Source organism: Hylobates moloch, unplaced genomic scaffold, assembly GCF_009828535.3.
Source record: "Hylobates moloch isolate HMO894 unplaced genomic scaffold, HMol_V3 SCAFFOLD_8, whole genome shotgun sequence".
Lineage (NCBI taxonomy): Eukaryota > Metazoa > Chordata > Mammalia > Primates > Hylobatidae > Hylobates > Hylobates moloch.
In genome coordinates, this window is record NW_026652283.1 from 79,623,215 (window position 1) to 79,642,562 (window position 19,348).

Sequence of the window (19,348 nt, forward strand, 5' to 3'; positions counted from 1 at the left end):
TTTTGTATTTTTAGTAGTGACGGGGTTTCACCATGGTCTCGATCTCCTGACCTCATGATCCTCCCGCCTCGGCCTCCCAAAGTGCTGGGATTGCAAGCGTGAGCCACCGCGCCCGGCCCATCCACTGTTCTTTATCTTTGCATAATTTGTCTGTAAACTTTAGTACTTTTATTTACTTAATTTTTTTTTGAGACAGGTCTTACCCTGTTGCCCAGCTGGAGTACAGTGGTACGATCATAGCTCACTGCAGCCTTGAATTCCTGGGCTCAGGTGATTCTCCTGCCTCAGCCTCCAGGGTAGCTAGAACTACAGGTGGGCACCACTGTGCTCAGCTAATTTTTATTTGTTTTTTTAATGGACATGGAGTCTTGCTTGTTGCCCAGGCTGGTCTCTAACTCCTGGGTTTGAGTGATCCTCCCACCTCGGCCTCCCAGAGTGCTGGATTATGAATGTGAGTCACCTCGCTTGGCCAATTTCAGGAGTTTTTCACACTGCACAGACTATGGAGATCCTGCACTGAAATCAGGAACTGCTATAGGCTTATGGGATGAGATCTGATGTCCTAATGTGGCATTTAAGGCGATACAGTCCAGCTGGCTCCAGCCTACCTCCTCAGGGTTTATCCTAATCCCCATTAACCAAATAGTTTGCTAAACATTCCATACATACTCTTTCTCTACACAGATCCTCTTATGGCTGAATCCAGTGACCTATGGCCTGTGGAGATGACCTTTTCCTTCAGCTTTTCCCTTGTCCATAGTCCAGCTCCATTTCTACCTACCTTCTTTATAAAATGTCCCCAAAACATTTCAGCTCCTGGGGATATATTCCATACCCTTTGAACTGCAGTGACATTATTGCCCTGAAACAAACATCAAAATAGTATTTGCTCTTTTAAGAATAATTTTTTAGGCAGACACAGTGGTTCACGCCTGTAATCCCAGCACTTTGGGAGGCCACGGCAGGTGGATCACCTGAGGTCAGGAGTTTGAGACCAGCCTGGCCGACATGGTAAAACCCTGTCTGTACTAAAAATACAAAAAATTAGCCAGGCATGGTGGCAGGCGCCTGTAATCCCAGCTGCTTGGAAGATTGAAGCAGTAGAATCACTTGAACCTGGAAGGCAGAGGTTGCAGTGAGCCAAGATTGCGCCACTGCACTCCAGCCTGGGCAACAAGAGTGAAACTCTGTCTCAAAAAAAAAAAAAAAAAAAAAAAAAACCAAACAAAAAAAAAAACTTTTTTGTTTCCTCTGATAGGGCCTAATCCTTTTCTGTCAGGGACTGTATTTTACACTTTTTGTGTCTTTTTGCGCCTGTACGTAGTAGATGAGGACCAAATATTTATGAAGATGTACTAGATTTGTCTGAGTTGGAAACACCTTTTGTAATTAAACGGAAATAGAAGGGAGTGGGCAAGTAGAAATGGGGATTTGGTGGCTATGAATTTCTGCCTCCACCCTGCCTTGCCTTGAAGTGCTTGCACGTGTTAACTCTAGTGCTTTATAGAGGCAGGCCCATCCCTTAGTGCTGCAGAACAGAGACAACTTGCTCAAAGGGCAGAACTAAGGCCTGGAAAGAGCCCTTCCTGGTTAAAATGCCACTTTTCTAGGAAAACGTTTCTGTGAGCATGGCACTGGATGCAAGCATTTTTAGGCCCTTTGTTGGGTCTTGATCTCACTGCCTCTTTGGGCTGCTGTAAATGGCAGTATTTGCTGCCTGCCCTCCTCTCAGTGCAGCCCTGACACTATAAGGAACAGTGATGGGCAGAGCTGGGGAAAGACTGCACAGTACACTCTGTTTCTGACTTGGAACAAGGAAGCAGTCAGGCATTTTGTGTCTTTGTGGCTCTGGATCTGTGCTTTTGCACTGATTTTTAAATAAAGGTTTTCATTTCTCCTACTACAGCAGAATTTGAGCAATAGATTTTGGGTAGGAAAGCCTAAGACTGTGTGTGTGTGTGTGTGTGTGTGTGTGTGTGTGTGTGTATGAAAGATGATAAAGACTTTCATGTGTGCTGCTGTGGTTTGAAGTTACGTTTATTTAGAAGACATAACAAATGAGCTTTGATGGGAACACATGTTCACTTCAGTGCTGGATCTCTGTTAGGGACTTTGTTTTGTTGAGTGCCTAGGAAATCTGCTGATTTCTTCTGTAAAATTTTATTTGTGGGTTTAGCTTATTTATTCCTGTCTCATTATATAAAAGGAGGGCAGGGTAGGGGAGCAGGTCTAGGACTGGACTCTTTTCAAGTCTAAAATTCGATGTTAATGAATAAGAGCACCTTATAAATACATAAAAATCTAGGTGTAGGCCAGGTGCTGTGGCTCATGCCCATAATTCCAGAACTTTTGGAGGTTGAAGCAGGCAAATTGCTTGGGCCCAGGAGTTTGAGACCAGCCTGGGCAACATAGTGAGACCCCATCTCTACAAAAAAAAGTAAAAATTAAATGAGCATAGTGGCATGCACCTGTATTCTCGGCTACTTGGGAGGCAGAGGTGGGAGGATTGCTTGAGCCCAGGAGGTTAAGGCTGCAGTGAGCCATGATTGTACCACTGCATTCCTGCCTGGATGACAGAGCAAGACCCTGTCTCTAAAAAGAAAAGAAAAGAAAAATTTGGGTGTATTATGATTGAATGAACAATTATTAAACAACTTACTCTGTAATAAAATCAGATGATGTCATATGTTGATAGAAATATGGAGAAATTAGAGACCTCATACACTGTTGGTGGGAATGTCAAGTGGGCCAAAGTGGGCCACTTGGGAAAACAGTCTTTATGTGGTTAAACATAGAGTTACCATATGACCCAGCAATCTCCCTCCTGGCTGTCTACCCAAGAGAAATGAAAACAAATGTTCACACAAAAACTTGTACATGAATGTTTATGGCAGCATTATTCATAATAGCCAAAAGGAGAAGCAACCCAAATGTCCATCAACTGACAGATAAAAGGTGGTGTATACATACAAGGGAACATTATTCTGCAATAAAAAAGGAACAAAGTGTGATACATGTTACAACATGGATGAACCTTGAAAACATGTTAAGTGAAAGAAGTCAGATAAAAAAGTTCACATTTACATGATTCCATTTATGTGAAATATCCAGAATAGGCAATTCTATAGAAACAGAAAGTAGATTAGTGATTGCTTAGGGCTTGGAGGTGGTTGTAGGGGATAGGGAAAATGATAGCTTAAGGGTATGGGATTTCTTTTTGAGATGATTAAAACATTCTAAAATTGTGGTGATGGTTGCTCCTATCTCTGAATATTTTATACTTAAAATCATTGAATTGTACACCTTAATGGGTGAATCGTATGATGTATGAATAATATGTCAATAAAGCTGTTAATTAAAAACGTACTGGCTGAACATGGTGGCTCATCCCCGTAATCCTAGCACTTTGGGAGGCTGAGGCAGTAGGATCACTTGAGCCCAGGGGTTCGAGACCAGCTCTGGAAACATAACAAGACCCCATCAATACAAAAAATAAAAAAATTAGCCAGGCGTGGTGGTGCATGGCTGTAACCCCAGCTACTGGGGCGTCTAAGATGGGAGGATCGCTTGAGTCTGGGAGTTTGAGGCTGCAGTGAGCTGTTGTTGGGCCACTGCACTCCAGCCTGGGTGACAGTGGGACCCTATCTTTTTTTTTTTCTTGAGATGAAGTCTTGCTTTGTCGCCCAGGCTGGAGTGCAGAGGCACGATCTCGGCTCACTACAACCTCTGCTTCCCAGGTTCAAGTGATTTTCCTGCCTCAGCCTCCTGAGTAGCTGGGATTACAGGCAACTACCACCATGCCCAGCTAATTTTTGTATTTTTAGTAGAGACGAGGTTTCACCGTGTTGGCCAGGCTAGTCTCGACCTCCTGACCTCAAGCCATCCACCTGCGTTGGCCTCCCAAAGTGCTGGGATTACAGGCATGAGCCACCACACCTTGTTGAGACCCTGTCTTTTTTTTTTTTTTTTTTTGAGACAGAATCTCACTCTTGTTGCCCAAGCTGGAGTGCAGTGGCGCGATCTCGGTTCACTGCAACCTCTGCCTCCAGGGTTCAAGCGATTCTCCTGCCTCAGCCTCCCAAGTAGCTGGGATTTACAGGCACGTGCCACCACGCTCTGCTAATTTTTGTGTTTTTAGTACAGGTGGGGTTTCACCATGTTTGCCAGGATGGTCTCGATCTCCTGACTTTGATCCACCCGCCTTGGCCTCCCAAAGTGCTGGGATTACAGGCGTGAGCCACCACACCTAGCTGAGAGACTCCGTCTTAAAAAAAAAAGTCATTTCATCGCTTCTCGGCCTTTTGGCTAAGATCAAGTGTAAAAAAAAAGTCATTTCACTGTTAAAGAAAATCCCCTGCACACCAGAAATGGCCAGGTGATCTGATCTTTGACCTTTATGCTTTATCATTGTTTTTTTGTTTGTTTGTTTGTTTGTTTGAGACAGAGTCTCGCTCTGTCGCCCAGGCTGGAGTGCAGTGGCGCGATCTCGGCTCACTGCAAGCTCCGCCTCCCGGGTTCACGCCATTCTCCTGCCTCAGCCTCTCGAGTAGCTGGGACTACAGGCGCCTGCCACTGCGCCCTTACTTTTAGTAGAGACGGGGTTTCACCGTGTTAGCCAGGATGTTCTCGATCTCCTGACCTCGTGATCTGCCTGCCTTGGCCTCCCAAAGTGCTGGGATTACAGGCATGAGCCACCGTGCCCGGCCTGCAAATTTAAATTTAATGATCCCTGACTAATTTGGAGACTTTATAGTTGCAATTTGGACAAAAAATTGGTTTGGTGGTGAGTATTCTGTTTGTGTGTGTCTGTGTGTGTGTGTTTTAGAGAGAGTCTTGCTATGTTACTCATGCTGGTCTCGAATTCCTGGGCTCAAGTGATCCTGCTGCCTCAGCCTCCCATGTGTACCACCATGCCTAGCTAGTGAATATTCTGAAACTTACTTATAAAGACTTTTGCTCAACTTGAAGATGTCGTATGGATCAGGGCCAAGCAGCATGCTAGGCAGGATATACATAGGCTATTTTGGTTTACTGTTTTTGGTATTTTACCTGGAGACAGTGCAGCAAAAATTAAAGTGAGTTCATTAGCATAGAAAATATAATGAATATTAAAAAGCTTCTTCTCTATTTGGGAAGATGTATTATAAAATATGTGGCTATCTTTTTTATTTTTTATTTTTTTGAGACGGAGTCTTGCTCTGTCGCCCAGGCTGGAGTGGAGTGGCGCGATCTCGGCTCACTGGCTCACTACAAGCTCTGCCTCCCGGGTTCACGCCATTCTCCTGCCTCAGCCTCCTAGGTAGCTGGGACTACAGGCATCCGCCACCATGCCCAGCTAATTTTTTGTATTTTTTAGTAGAGATGGGGTTTCACCGTGTTAGCCAGGATGGTCTCGATCTCCTGACCTTGTGATCCGCCCACCTCGGCCTCCCAAAGTGCTGGGGTTACAGGCGTGAGCCACCGCGCCTGGCCAATATGTGGCTATCTTACGTATTTTGCAGGTGTCTCTAAAGTAAGTGCTGACCTTGGTGCCAGGGAGCCCATATTAAGTTTGAGTAATTTAATGAAGCAGAGTGTACCAGGCAGGATCACTTGGACCCTTAAGCATATTAACTTGACTGTTTACAGTATTACTTTTCATTGGTAGAATTGGGACTGTATAAAGAATTATTAATTGGCCACATGCAATGGCTCATGCCTGTAATTCCAGCACTTTGAGAGGCTGAGGCAGGAGGATCAGTTAAACTTAGAAGTTCAAAAACAGCCTGGACAACCCAGCAAGGCCCGCTTATCTACCAAAAAATACACAATTAGCTGGGCATGGCGGGACATGCCTAAAATTCCAGCAACTGGGGAGGCTGAGGTAGGAGGATCACTTGAGCGTAGGAGTTGGAGGCTGCAGTGAGCAGTGATCATACTACTGCACTCCTGCCTGGGTGAGAGTGAGACTCTATCTTTTAAAAAAAAAAAAAAGCTCAAGAGTTCAAGACCAGCCTGGGCAACATAGTGAGACCCTGTCTCTATGTAAAAAAAAAAAAAAAAATAGAATTATTAACTGCAACAGAGACTGGAGTAATGAGAAATTGGCTAGTCAGAAGTAGAGAGAGGCTGGGTGCGGTGGCTCATGCCTGTAATCCCAGCCTTTGGGAGGTTGAGATGGAAGGATCGCTTGAGTCCAGGAGTTTGAGACCAGCCTGGGCAACATGGTGAAACCTTGTCTCTACAAAAAATAAAAAAATTAGCTGGGTGTGGCAGCATGTGCCTATAGTCCCAGCTACTAGGGAGGCTGAGATGGGAGGATTGCTTGAGACCAGGAGATGGAGGCTGCAGTGAATCATGATCGTTACACTGCACTTTAGCCTGGGTAACAGAGTAAGACCCTGTCTCAAAAAAGAGAATGCTCTAGAATATAAGAAGACAATATATGTATATATATATATAGCCTTCTGTATATACATATTTTATATATTATAGTCTTCCTTCCTATATATTATATATATAAAATACATTAAGTTAAAAAGGAAGACTATATAACATATATATTACACATATATATTACATATATATTACACATATATTACACATGTATTACAAGCACATATATATATATATATAATTTTTTTTTTTTTTTTTTTAAGGGAGAGAGTCTTGTTTTGTCACCCAGGCTGGAGTGCAGTGGTGCAATTATAGCTCACTGCCACCTTGAACCCACCTTGGGCTCAAGGGATCTTCCCACCTCAGCTTCCCAAGTAGCTGGGACTACAGGTGTGCACTGCTGCACCCAGCTAATTAAAAAATTTTTCTGTAGAGGTCTTGGCATGTTGCCCAGGTTGGTCTCAAACTCTTGGGCTCAAGCGATCCTCCCTCTTTGGCCTCGCAAAGTGTTGGGATTACAGGTGTGAGCCACAGCGCCTGGCCACTCTTGAGTAAGGTTTCTTTCACACAGTGTAATGTTTTAATTTATACATGCTGTTGTCTGTATCAGTAGTTTATTTTTATTGCTATATAGTATTTCATTGCATTAACACTACAGTTTGTTTATTCTCCTGTTGATATTTGTGCTGTTTCCAGTGTTTGCCTTATGAGTAAAGCTTTTATGAACTTTTTTGCACAGGTTTTTTGTGTGGACATACACATTCATTTCTCTTGAAGAGAATAGAATTGCTGGGTCATAGGATAGATGTATGTTTAGCTTTATAGTAAACTGTAACACCTTTTCCAAAATGGTTGTACCATTTTTACACTCTTACCAGTAATGTATGAGAGTTGTGGTTGCTCCACATTTAGCAACATTTAGTGTGTTTTTAATTTTAGCCATTTGGGTGAAAGCATAGTGGTAACTCATTGTGGTTTTAATTTTCATTTACCTGAATGCTAATGATACTGAGCACCTTTTCCTGTACTTAATGGTCTTTGTGTATCTTCGTTTGTGAAGTATTTATTCAAATCTTTTGCGCATTTTTTTAAAAAGTTGTCTTTTTTATTTTTTAAAGAAATGTATCTTTTAGAGGTAGGGCCTCCCTATGTTGCCCAAGCTGGACTTGAACTTCTGGGCTCAAGGGATCGTTCTGCCTCATCCTCTCAAGTAGCTGGGACTATAGGTGTTCACCACTGTGCCTGGCAGGGTTTTTTGTTGTTGTTGTTGTTACTGAGTTTTAGGAAGTTTTTTTGTGTTCTGGATACTATATTTTTTGTTTTTTGTTTTGTTTTTTTTAGAGACAGGGTCTTGCTGTGTCACCCAGGCTGGAGTGTGGTAGCGTGATCATAACTTAGTGTACCCTCTAACTCCTGGGCTTAAACGACCCTCCTTCCTCAGCCTCCCTAGTAGCTAGGACTGCATGTGCCATACCACCATGCCCAGCTTATTTTCTTTTTAAAAATTTTTTGTAGCAATGGAGGTCTCAGCATATTTGCCCAGGCTAATCCTGAACTCCTGACCTCAAGCAGTCCTCTTGCCTGGGCCTCACAAGATGCTAGGAATACAGGCGTGAGCCACCATGCCTGGCTTATTTTCTTAATGGTATATTTTAAAGATCAGGCCTGGGCGCGGTGGCTCACACCTGTAATCCCATCACTTTGGGAGGCTGAGGTGGGAGGATCACTTGAGGTCAGTAGTTCGTGACCAGCCTGGCTAACGTGGTGAAACCCGTCTCTACTAAAAATACAAAAATTAGCCGGGCGTGGGCCGGGCGCGGTGGCTCACGCCTGTAATCCCAGCACTTTGGGAGGCTGAGGCAGGAAGATCACGAGGTCAGGAGATCAAGACCATGCTGGCTAACATGGTGAAACTCTGTCTCTACTAAAAAAAAAAAAAAAGAAGCCCGGTGTGGTGGCAGGCGGCTGTAGTCTCAGCTACTTGGGAAGCTGAGGCAGGAGAATCTCTTGAACCCGGGAGGCAAAGATTGCAGTGAGCCGAGATCATGCCACTGCACTCCAGGCTGGGCGACAGAGCGAGACTCCATGTCATAAATAAATAATCAGAGGTTTTCAATTTTGATGAAGTCCGATTTATCAGTAATTTCTGTTATGGTTATTGCTTTCTGTGTCCTGTCTGAGTGTCTGAGGATACCTTGCCTACCTCTTAAGTGTTGGATATTTCTAGCAAGGCTTGAAGTCAGGTAGTGTAAATCATATAACTTTATTTTTTTTGAGACAGGGTCTGGTTCTGTCACCCAGGCTGGAGTGCAGTGGCATGATCTCCGCTCACTACAGCCTCCACTTCCTGGGCTGAAGCCATTCTCCCACTTCAGCCTCCCGAGTAGCTAAGACTACAGGTGAGCTCTGGCCACCTTGGCCTCCCAAAGTGCTGGGATTATAGGTGTGAGCCACCATGCCCAGCCTAACTTTATTTTTTGTGTTTTCACCTAGAAGCTTTCTTGTTTTAGCTTTTACATTTTGGTCTCTGAGTCATCGTAAGTTAATTTTTGTTATTATGTGAGATTGGGGCTGGTGTTTATTTTTCCCCCACATACATAACTGATTGTTCCATTACTATCAACATTTGTTGAAAAGACTTGTGTATTATCTATTGCTCTGTAACAAATTATTCCAAAACTTAGCAGTTTAAAACAGCAAGCAGTTATTACCTCAGTTTCTAAGGGCTAGGAATTGAGAAGTGGCCCAGGCTAGAGTGCAGTGGTGATCATGGCTTACTGCAGCCCTGGCCTCCTGGGCTTGAGTGATCCTCCCAACTCAGCCTCCCAAGCTGGAACTACAGGCATGCATCACCATGCGGGGCTAATTTTTTCTATGTTTTGTAGAGATGGGGTCTCACTTTGTTGCCCAGGCTGGTTTTGAACTCCTGAGCTCAAGTGATCTTTCCCTGTTGGCCTCCCGAAGTGTTGGGATTATAGGCCTGAGCCACCATGCTTGGCTTAGAGGATCTGTTTTCAAATGACTTATTCATAAAGCTCTTTGCAGGAGGCCTCAGTTCCATGTCATTTATCTCTACCCAGGGCTTTTTTTTTTTTTTAATTTTTCCCTACTTTCAAGCTAACAAGTTATACACAGGGCTCTTTGAGTTTCCTCATGGCATGCAGTTATCTCCTCCAGAAATGGTCTAAGACAAAGTAAGGAAGAAACCATGATGCCTCTTATGACCTAGTCATACACTATCACTTCTGCCATATTATTTTCTTTAGAATGAGTCACTAAGTCTAGCCTATACTCAAGGAGAGAGGAGGATTTCACTTTTTTTTTTTTTTTTTTGCTTTTTTTTATGAATTTTTTTTGCACACAAAAACAAACATTTTCTAATAATACATACAAACAAAAAGATGCGTATCAAACATATTAGGAAGGTTGCACGTGGGAAGTCGGGGAATAGAAATGGGGGGTGGGAGTTAAAATAAATGAGAGAGGGACTTTATATGGATCAGTGATAATAACTCAATCCTCTATTTGACAAAGAAGAGGGAGAAGGAAGAGGAAGAAAAAGAAAGTGGGATAAAGGATCAGAAAGGGAGGAAAATAGAAAAAATTAGAGTATGACTCCAGGGTAGACCTGTTTTGTTGTCACTGAGTTGGTTGGTTTGTCTGTTGTATTTTTCATGTTTCGCCATGTTGGCCAGACTGGTCTCGAACTCCTAGCCCGAAGTGATCAACCCGCCTCGCCCCCCAGAGTGCCGGGACCACAGGCGTGAGCCACCACGTCCAGCCCCCACATTGCTTCTGGCCTCCGTGGTAGACCTCCGAGACGGAGCGGCCAGGCAGAGGCGCTCCTCACTTCCCAGACGGGGTGGCCAGGCAGAGACGCTCCTCACTTCTTCCCAGACGATAGGTGGCTGGGCAGAGGCGCTCCTCACTTCCCAGACGATGGGTGGCCGGGCAGAGGCGCTCCTCACTTCCCAGAAGATGGGCGGCCGGGCAGAGGGGCTCCTCACTTCCCAGACGATGGGTGGCCGGGCAGAGGCGCTCCTCACTTCCCGGACGGGGCGGCCGGGCAGAGGCGCTCCTCACTTCTTCCCGGACGGGGCGGCCGGGCAGAGGCGCTTCTCACCTCCCGGACGGGGCGGCCGGGCAGAGGCGCTCCTCACTTCCCAGACGATGGGTGGCCGGGCAGAGGCGCTCCTCACTTCCCGGACGATGGGTGGCCGGGCAGAGGCGCTCCTCACTTCCCAGACGGAGCGGCCGGATTTCACTTTTTAGAGGGAAGAATGTAAAAAAATTTGACATAGTTTAAAACTACCAAAATTTTCTCTCCCCATTGGTTTGCTTTGGTACTTTTGTTGAAAAACAATTGACTGTTATATCCTGATTTGTCGCTGGCAAAAAACCCAAAAACAATTGACTCTGTAGATATGGGCCTGTTTTTGAAATCTGTGTTCTGTTCCATTGATATATTTGTTTATCCATATGCCAGTACCCCACTACTGTAGCTTTATAGCAAGTCTTGACATCAGGCAGTGTAAATAATCCAACTTTATTGTTTATCAAGATTTATTTAAATATTATAATTTCTTTTTATTACCATATAAATTTTAGAATTAGCTTGTCAATTTCTGTAAAAAAGTCTCCTGGCATTATGGTTGCGATTCCATTGAATTTATAGATTCATATGGGGAGAATTGACATCTTACCTATATTGAGTCTTCTAATCCACGTGCTGTGTGAGGCATATTTCTTGATTTATGCCTTCTTTACTATCTTGCTACATTATTTGATTTTTTAATGTAGAATTCTTTCACGTTTTGTTAAATTTGACCCAAGACATTTGATTTTTTTGATGCTATTGTAAATGAAATTTTTAAATTGTAGTAAATATACATGAGAAAATGTAGAATTTTAACTATTTTGAAGGGTATGATGCAGTGGCATAAAATATATTCACAATGCTGTTTTGAGAACTTCTTTCATCATCCCAAATAGGAACTCTACCCATTATATAGTAACACCCCGTTCTCACCTCCCCCAGCCCCTTGTACGTTCTTAATAATCTTCTTTTTGTCTCAATGAATTCACGTATTTTATTTTTGAGACTCAGTCTCACTCTGTCACCGAGGGTGGAGTGCAGTGGCCCGGTCTTGGCTCACTGCAGCCTCCACCTCCCGGGTTTAAGTGATTTTCCTGCCTCAGCCTCCCAAGTAGCTGGGATTACAGGTGCCTGCCACCACGCCCGGCTAATTTTTGTATTTTTAGTAAAGATGAGGTTTCACCATGTTGGCCAGGTTGATCTCGAACTTCTGACCTCAAGTGATCTGCCTGCCTCAGCCTCCCAAAGTGCTGGAATTACAGGCTTAAGCAAGCATCCCCAGCCCTGTTTTATTTTATGTAAGTGGAATTATAATTATACAATTTTTTACCTTTTGTGCCTGGCTTATTTCACTTAGCAAAATGTTTTCAAGATTCATCCATGTTGTGACATGCATCAGAATTTCATTCCTTTTTAAGGCTGAATAATATTTCACTGTATGTATATACCACATATCTTTATCCATTTATCTGTTGATGGACATGGGTCATAGACACCATTTGGTTATTGTGAATAATGCTGTGAACATTGGTGTATAAATATCTGTTTTGGATTCCTCCTTTCAGTTCTTTTGGGTATAGACCTAAAAGTGGAATTGTTGAATCATATGGTAATTCTATGTTTAACTTTTTGAGGAATTGCCATACTGTCTTCTTTACATTCTCACCAGCAGTGCACAAGTGTTACAATTTCCTCATATCCTTGCCAACACTTATTTTCTATTTTTTTTTGTGTTTTTTTTTTTTTATAACTTGGGTGTGAAGTAGTTTCTCATTGTGGCTTTGATTTGCATTTCCCTAATGACTAATGAAGTTGAGCATCTTTTTGCATATTTTTTGGCCATTTGTAAATCTTCAGAGAAATGTCTAAGGCCTTTGCCCATTTATGAATTGGGTTATTTTTATTGTTGTTGAGTTATACAGTATTGTATATGTTCCATATATTAATCCTTTATCAGATGTATGATCTGCAAATATTTTCTGCCATTCTGTGGGTGGTGTTTTCACTCTTTTTAAATTAATTGGCTTTTTAGAATAGAGATGGGATCTCACTATATTGCTCAGGGTGGTCTCAACCTCTTGGACTTAAGTGATCCACCTGCATCAGCCTCCCAAAGTGTTGAGATTACAGGTATGAGCCACTGTACCCAGACTACTTTTATTTTTTTACGTTGTTATTACTATTATTATTATTATTTTTTGAGATAGAGTCTCACTCTGTCACCCAGCCTGGAGTGCAGTGGCGTGATCTCTGCTCACTGCAATTTCCGCCTCCCGGTTCAAGTGATTCTCCTGTTTTAGCCCCCCCGAGTACCTGGGATTACAGGCACATGCCACCACAACTGGCTGCTTTTTTGTATTTTTAGTAGAGATGGGGTTTCACCATGTTAGCCAGGCTTGTCTTGAACCCCTGACCTCAGGTGATCTGCCTACCTCGGCCTCCCAAAGTGTTGGGATTGCAGGCGTGAGCCACCGTGCTTGGCCAATTATTGTTATTTTTTAAGAGAGAGGGTCTCATCCTGTCATCCAGGCTGGAATGAGTGGTATGAATGTAGCTCACTGCAGCCTCAAACTCCTGGGCTCAAGTGACTGCCTGCCTGCCTCAGCCTTCCAAGTAGCCGAGACTACTGATATGAGCCAGTGCAACTCAGCTGATTTTTTAAAAATAAAAAACATTTTTTTGTGGAGATGGGATCTTGTTATGTTGCCCAGGCTGGTCTCAAACTGAGCTTAAGCAATCCTCCTGCTATGGCTTCCCAAAACTGTAGGATTTCAGGCCCTTGGATTTCTTTCTGTCTGTCTGTCTGTCTTTCTTTCTTTTTTTTGAGACAGAGTCTTGCTCTTGTCACCCAGGCTGGAGTGCAATGGCACGCTCACTGTAACCTCTGCCTCCAGGGTTCAAGTGATCTCCTGCCTTAGCCTCCCTAGTAGCTGGGATTACAGGTTCCCACCACCACGCCCAGCTAATTTTTGTATTTTTAGTAGAGATGGGGTTTTGCCATGTTGGCCAGGCTGGTCTTGAAATCCTGACCTAGTGATCTGCCCGCCTCAGCCTCCCAAAGTGCTGGGATTACAGGTGTGAGCCACTGTGCCTGGCCGATTTCTTTCTTTCTTTTTTTTTTTTTTTTTTTTTTTTTAAGATGGGGTCGCGTTCTGTCACCCAGGCTGGAGTGCAATGGCACGATCTTGGCTCACTGCAACCTCTGCCTCCCGGGTTCAAGTGATTCTCCTGCCTCAGCCTCCTGAGTAGCTGGGATTACAGGTGCACACCACCACACCCAACTGATGTTTATTTTTTTAGTAGAGACAGGGTTTCACCGTGTTAACCAGGATGGTCTCGATCTCCTGACCTCGTGATCTGCCCGCCTCGGCCTCCCAAAGTGTTGGGATTACAGGCGTGAGCCACCATGCCTGGCTTTGTGGGTTTTTTTAGATAAGGGGTTTCGCTGTGTTGCCCAGTGTGGTCTTGAACTCCTGGTCTCAAGTGACCCAACTGCCCCAGCCTCCCAAAGTGCTGAGATTACAGGTGTGAGCCACAGTGCCTGGCCAATGTAGATTTTTACATAGTTTATGTATCAGTTGACTATTAAGTGGTATATGAAAAAGAGATAAATGATAAACCAAAGGTACAGTGACAGTGGCCCTTTTTTTTTTTTTTAAGACGAGTCTCACTCTGTTGCCAGGCTGGAGTGCAGTGGCGATCTTGGCCCCCTGCAACCTCTGATTCCCATGTTCAAGTGATTCTCCTGCCTCAGCCTCCCAAGTAGCTGGGATTACAGGCACGTGCCACCACGCCCAGCTAATTTTTTTTTTTTTTTTTTTTTTAAGTAGAGACAGGGTTTCACCATGTTGGCCAGGATGGTCTCCATCTCCTGACCTCATGATCTGCCTGCCGCGGCCTCCCAAAATGCTGGGATTACAGGCGTGAGCCACCACGCCCTGCCTACAGTGGCTTTTATGTTTACTTATGTAGTTACCCTTATCAGTGTTCTATATTTTTTCTTTTTCTTTTTAGCTACTGTCTAGTGTCCTTTCATTTTAGCCTGAAAGACTCCCTTTAGCATTTCTTGTAGATCTGGTCTAGTAGTTAGCAACTCCCTTAGTCTTTGTTTATCTGGAAATGTCTTAATTTCTCTTTCATTCTTGGATAGTATTTTCAGATGTAGAATTCTTGGTTGACAGTATTTTCCTTTAGGGCTTATATATGTTATCCTAGTGCCTTTTGGAGGTTTCTGAGGAGAAATCTGCGGTTAATCTCATTTAGGATCTTTTGTACTTGAGGCATCAGTTTTCTCTTCCTGCTTTAAATATTCATTCTTGTCTTTTGGTTTCAATAGTTTCATAACACATTTTTGTTTTATAATGTGTCTCGTATGGGTCTCTGAGTTTATCCTATTTGGGTTCATTGGGATTTTTTTTTTTTTTTTTTTCAAGACAGAGTTTCACCCAGGCTATAGTGCAATAGTGCAATCTCGGCTCACTGCAACCTCCGCCTCCCAGGCTCAAGTGATTCTCATGCCTCAGCTTTCCTAGTGGCTGGGATTACAGGTGCGCACTACCACGCCAGGCTAATTTTTGTATTTGTAGTAGACATGGGGTTGTGCTATGTTGGCCAGCCTGGTCTTGAACTCCCGACCTCAAGTGATCTGCTTGCCTTGGCCTCCCAAAGTGCTGGGATTACAGGCGTGAGCCACCACACCTGGACTTCATTGGGATTCTTGAATGTATATAGTTGACTCTTGTACAGTGTGGGGGTTGGAGTGTCAAGGTGTCAGCTCCCCACACAGTCAAAAATCTGCATATAAATTTTGACTCCCTCAGAGCTTAATTACTAGTAGCCTACTGTTGACTGGAAGCCTCACTGATAACATACACAATCAGTGTATAATTTGTTTGTTGTATATATTTTTAAATTTTTCTCCTTTTAAAGACAGGGTCTTGCTTCGTTGCCCAGGCTGGAGTGCAGTGGTACAATCATAACTCCCTGCAGCATTGAACTCCTGAAATTAAGCAATCCTCCCACCTCAGCCTCCTGAGTAGCTGAGACTATAGGTGTGCGTCACCACGCCTGGCTATTTTTTTTTCTTTTGTAGAAATGGGGTCTCACTATGTTGCCTGGGCTGGTCTCAAATTCCTGGGCTTAAGTGATCCTCTCACGTTCACCTCCCAAAGTGTTGTGATTACAGGTGTGAGCCACTGCACCCAGTAGCTATAGGGTTTTCATAAATACCCTTTATTAAATAAGGAAGTTTCCTTCTATCTTTAGTTTGTTGAGAGGTTTTTGAGATGGAGTCTCGCTCTGTCACCCAGGCTGGAGTGCAGTGGCACGATCTGGGCTCACTGCAAGCTCCGCCTCCCGGGTTCATGCCATTCTCCTGCCTCAGCCTCTCCGAGTAGCTGGGACTACAGGCGCCCGCCACCACTCCCGGCTAATTTTTTTTTTTTTTTTTTGTATTTTTAGTAGAGACGGGGTTTCACCGTGGTCTTGATCTCCTGACCTCGTGATCTGCCCGCCTCGGCCTCCCAAAGGAGGCCACCGCACCCGGCCTGCGGTTTTTTTTTTTTTTTTTTGGAGACAGTCTTGCTCCGTTGCCCACATTGGAGTGCAGTGGCGGAATCTTGACTCACTGCAACCTTTGCCTCCCGGGTTCCAGCAATTCTCCTGCCTCAGCCTCCCGAGTAGCTGAGATTACAGGTGCCCATCACCACGCGCAGCTAATTTATTTATTTATTTATTTTTTAGTAGAGATGGAGTTTCACCATGTTGGCCAGGCTGGTTTCGAACTCCTGACCCCAAGTGATCCTCCTGCCTCAGCCTCCCAAAGTGTTAGGATTACAGGCGTGAGCCACCACACCCGGCCTGTTGAGAGTTTTTAATTATGAATGGGTACTGAATTTTATTGGGTTTTTTTCCTGTATTTATTGAGATGATTATATCTTAAGACTTTTCTCCTTATTTCTGTTAATATGATGAGTAGTAATACTGATTGATTATTTAGATGTTTAATCAACCTTGCGTTTCCTTCCCACTTTGTCATGAGGGATTCTTTCTATATATCATTGGAATTGTTTTGCTAAAAATTTTTGAAGATTTTCGTATCTGTATTCATGAAGGACATTGTTCTATAATCTTTTTTCTTATTTATTTTGGTAAGATTCTTTTTTAGGTTTTGTTATTAGAAATAATTGACCTTGGCTGGGCGTGGTGGCTCACACCTGTAATCCCAGCACTTTGGGAGGCCGAGGCAGGTGGATCACGAGGTCAGGAGATCGAGACCATCCTGGCTAACACGGCGAAACCCTGTCTCTACTAAAAATACAAAAAAAAATTAGCCGGGTGTGTGGCGGGCGCCTGTAGTCCGTTACTGGGGAGGCTGAGGCAGGAGAATGGCGCGAACCCAGGAGGCGGAGCTTGCAGTGAGCTGAGATTGCACCACTACACTCCAGCCTAGGTGACAGAGCGAGACTCCGTCTCAAAAAAAAAAAAAAAAAGAAAAAAGAAATAATTAATTGACCTTGGCCAGGCGTGGTGGCGCACGCCTATGATCCCAGCACTTTGGGAGGCTGAGGCAGGTGGATCACTTGAGGTCAGGAGTTCGAGACCAGCCGGCCAACATGGTGAAACCCCGTCTCTACTAAAAATACACAAATTAGCTGGGCGTGGTTGCACGCTCCTGTAATCCCAGCTACTCGGGAGGCTGAGGCAGGAGAATCGCTTGAACCTGGGAGACAGAGATTGCCGTGAGCTGAGATTGCGCCATGCACTCCAGCCTGGGTCACAGAGTAAGATTATGTCTTAAAAAAAAAAGCAATAATTGACCTCGTAAAACAAGTTGGGAACTACTCTCTTTCTGTTTTCTGAAAAAAATTTATGTAAGATTGATATTTCTTTCTTAAAAGTTTGATAGAATTCACTAGTGAAACCTAGTCTGGAGTTTTCTTCGTGGAAAGATTTTTGATAGCAAACTCAGTTTTCTTAATAGATACAGGAGTATTCTGATGATGATGATGATTATTATTATTATTATTTTGAGACAGAGTCTCGCTCTGTCGCCCAGGTTTGAGTGCAGTGGCGCCATCTTGGCCCACTGTAACCTCCGCCTCCCGGGTTCAAGTGATTCTTCGGCCTCAACCTCCCAAGTAGGGCAAGTAGCTGTGATTATAGGCGCCTGCCACCTTGCTGGCTAATTTTTGTATTTTTAGTGGAGACGGGATTTCACCATGTTGGCCAGGTTGGTCTCAGTCTCCTGACCTCATGGTCCGCCTGCCTCAGCCTCCCAAAGTGCTGGGATTACAGGTGTGAGCCACCACACCCGGCCTGTTCTTTCTTAAAGATGCTCGTGGCTCTTGCCTGTAATCCCAGCACTTTGGGAGGCTGAGGCGGGTGAATCACTTGAGTACAGGAGTTTGAGACCAGTCTGGGCCACATGATGAAATCCTGTCTCTACAAAAAATAGAAAAATTAGCTGGGCATGGTGGTACATGCCTGTAGTTTTAGTTACTCTCAGGGCTGAGCTGGGAGGATTGTTTGAGCCCAGGAAGCAGACGTTACAGTGAGCCAAGATCGTGCCAGGCTACTCCAGTGTGGGCAACATTGAGACCCCATCTCACCAAAAAAATAGAGACAGGGTTTCACTCTGTCGCCCAGGCTGGAGTGCAGTGGTGCAATCATGGCTTACTGTAACCTCAAACTCCTGGTCTTAAGTAATCTCGGTGTCTCAGCCACCAAACTGGGGCTGCATGTACCACCATGCCTGCCTGATTTTCATTTTTTCTGTAGAGACAGGGTCTTTCTCTGTTGACCATGCTGCTCTCGAACTCCTGGCCTCAAGTCATCCTCCTGCCTTGTCTCCTGAAATGTTGGGTTTACAGGTGCAAGCCACCACACCTGGCCTTTTTTGTAACTTGTTAATGAGAACCTTAGGTCATTAATTTTTTTTTTTTTTTGAGACGGAGTCTTGCGCTGTCGCCCAGGCTGGAGTGCAGTGGCACGATCTCGCCTCACTGCAAGCTCTGCCTCCCGAGTTCACGCCATTCTCCTGTCTCAGCCTCTCGAGTAGGTGGGACTACAGGCGCCCGCCATTGCGCCCGGCTAATTTTTTGTATTTTTAGTAGAGACGGGGTTTCACCGTGGTCTCGATCTCCTGACCTCGTGATCCGCCCGCCGGGGCCTCCCAAAGTGCTGGGATTATAGGAGTGAGCCACCACACCCGGCCAGGTCATTAATTTTATAGGTTTTTTTCTTTTGGAGATGGAGTTTCACTCTGTCGCCAGGCTGGAGTGCAGTGGCACAATCTCCGATCACTGCACCCTCCACCTCCTGGGTTCAAGTGATTCTCCTGCCTCAGCCTCCTGAGTAGCTGGGACTACAGGCGCCCACCACCGTGCCCAGCTAATTTTTTGTATTTTTAGTAGAGACGGGGTTTCACCATGTTGGCCAGGATGGTCTCGATCTCTTGACCTCGTGATCCATTTGCCTCGGCCTCCCAAAGTGCTGGGATTACAGGTGTGAGCCACCACGTCCGGCCAGTTTTACAGGTTTTTTGGAATACTTTTTAGACTTTAAAACGTTAGTATTGCTTTAGCTGCATCAGTATAGCATATATTTGAAAAGTGTTTTTTCATATATTACCTTACTCTGAGAAGTAGATAAGTAATCTCAAATCTGTTGACAGGGAAAAGTAGGTGAATTGGCATATTGAAGGGTACATAATTTGTTAATTGTGGCACTGATTTTTTCACATGGTTTCTGACTCCCAGAATCCTGAGAGCTCTGCATGTTCAGGCTGTTTAATTCCTGATGTCACATGAGAGTCAGGAAAGGAAGTTGAGGGAGTGGAGAAATTTGGAGAAGTTTGGAAACTGCTCTTAAGGAATG

General features: G+C 44.3%; 1 protein-coding gene across 4 annotated transcripts in view; it reads left to right on the forward strand.

Moving 5' to 3' along the window:
* IP6K1 (inositol hexakisphosphate kinase 1) overlaps positions 1–19,348 on the forward strand; it is a 74,624-nt gene that overhangs the window by 9,474 nt on the left and 45,802 nt on the right. The window contains exon 2 of one of the 4 annotated variants that reach the window (XM_058442261.1): positions 8,657–8,774. The exons of the other annotated variants lie outside the window; for them this stretch is intronic. The gene's annotated coding sequence lies outside the window, so the exon portion shown is untranslated. The remainder of the gene's footprint in view (positions 1–8,656; positions 8,775–19,348) is intronic. 4 annotated transcript variants of the gene reach the window in all.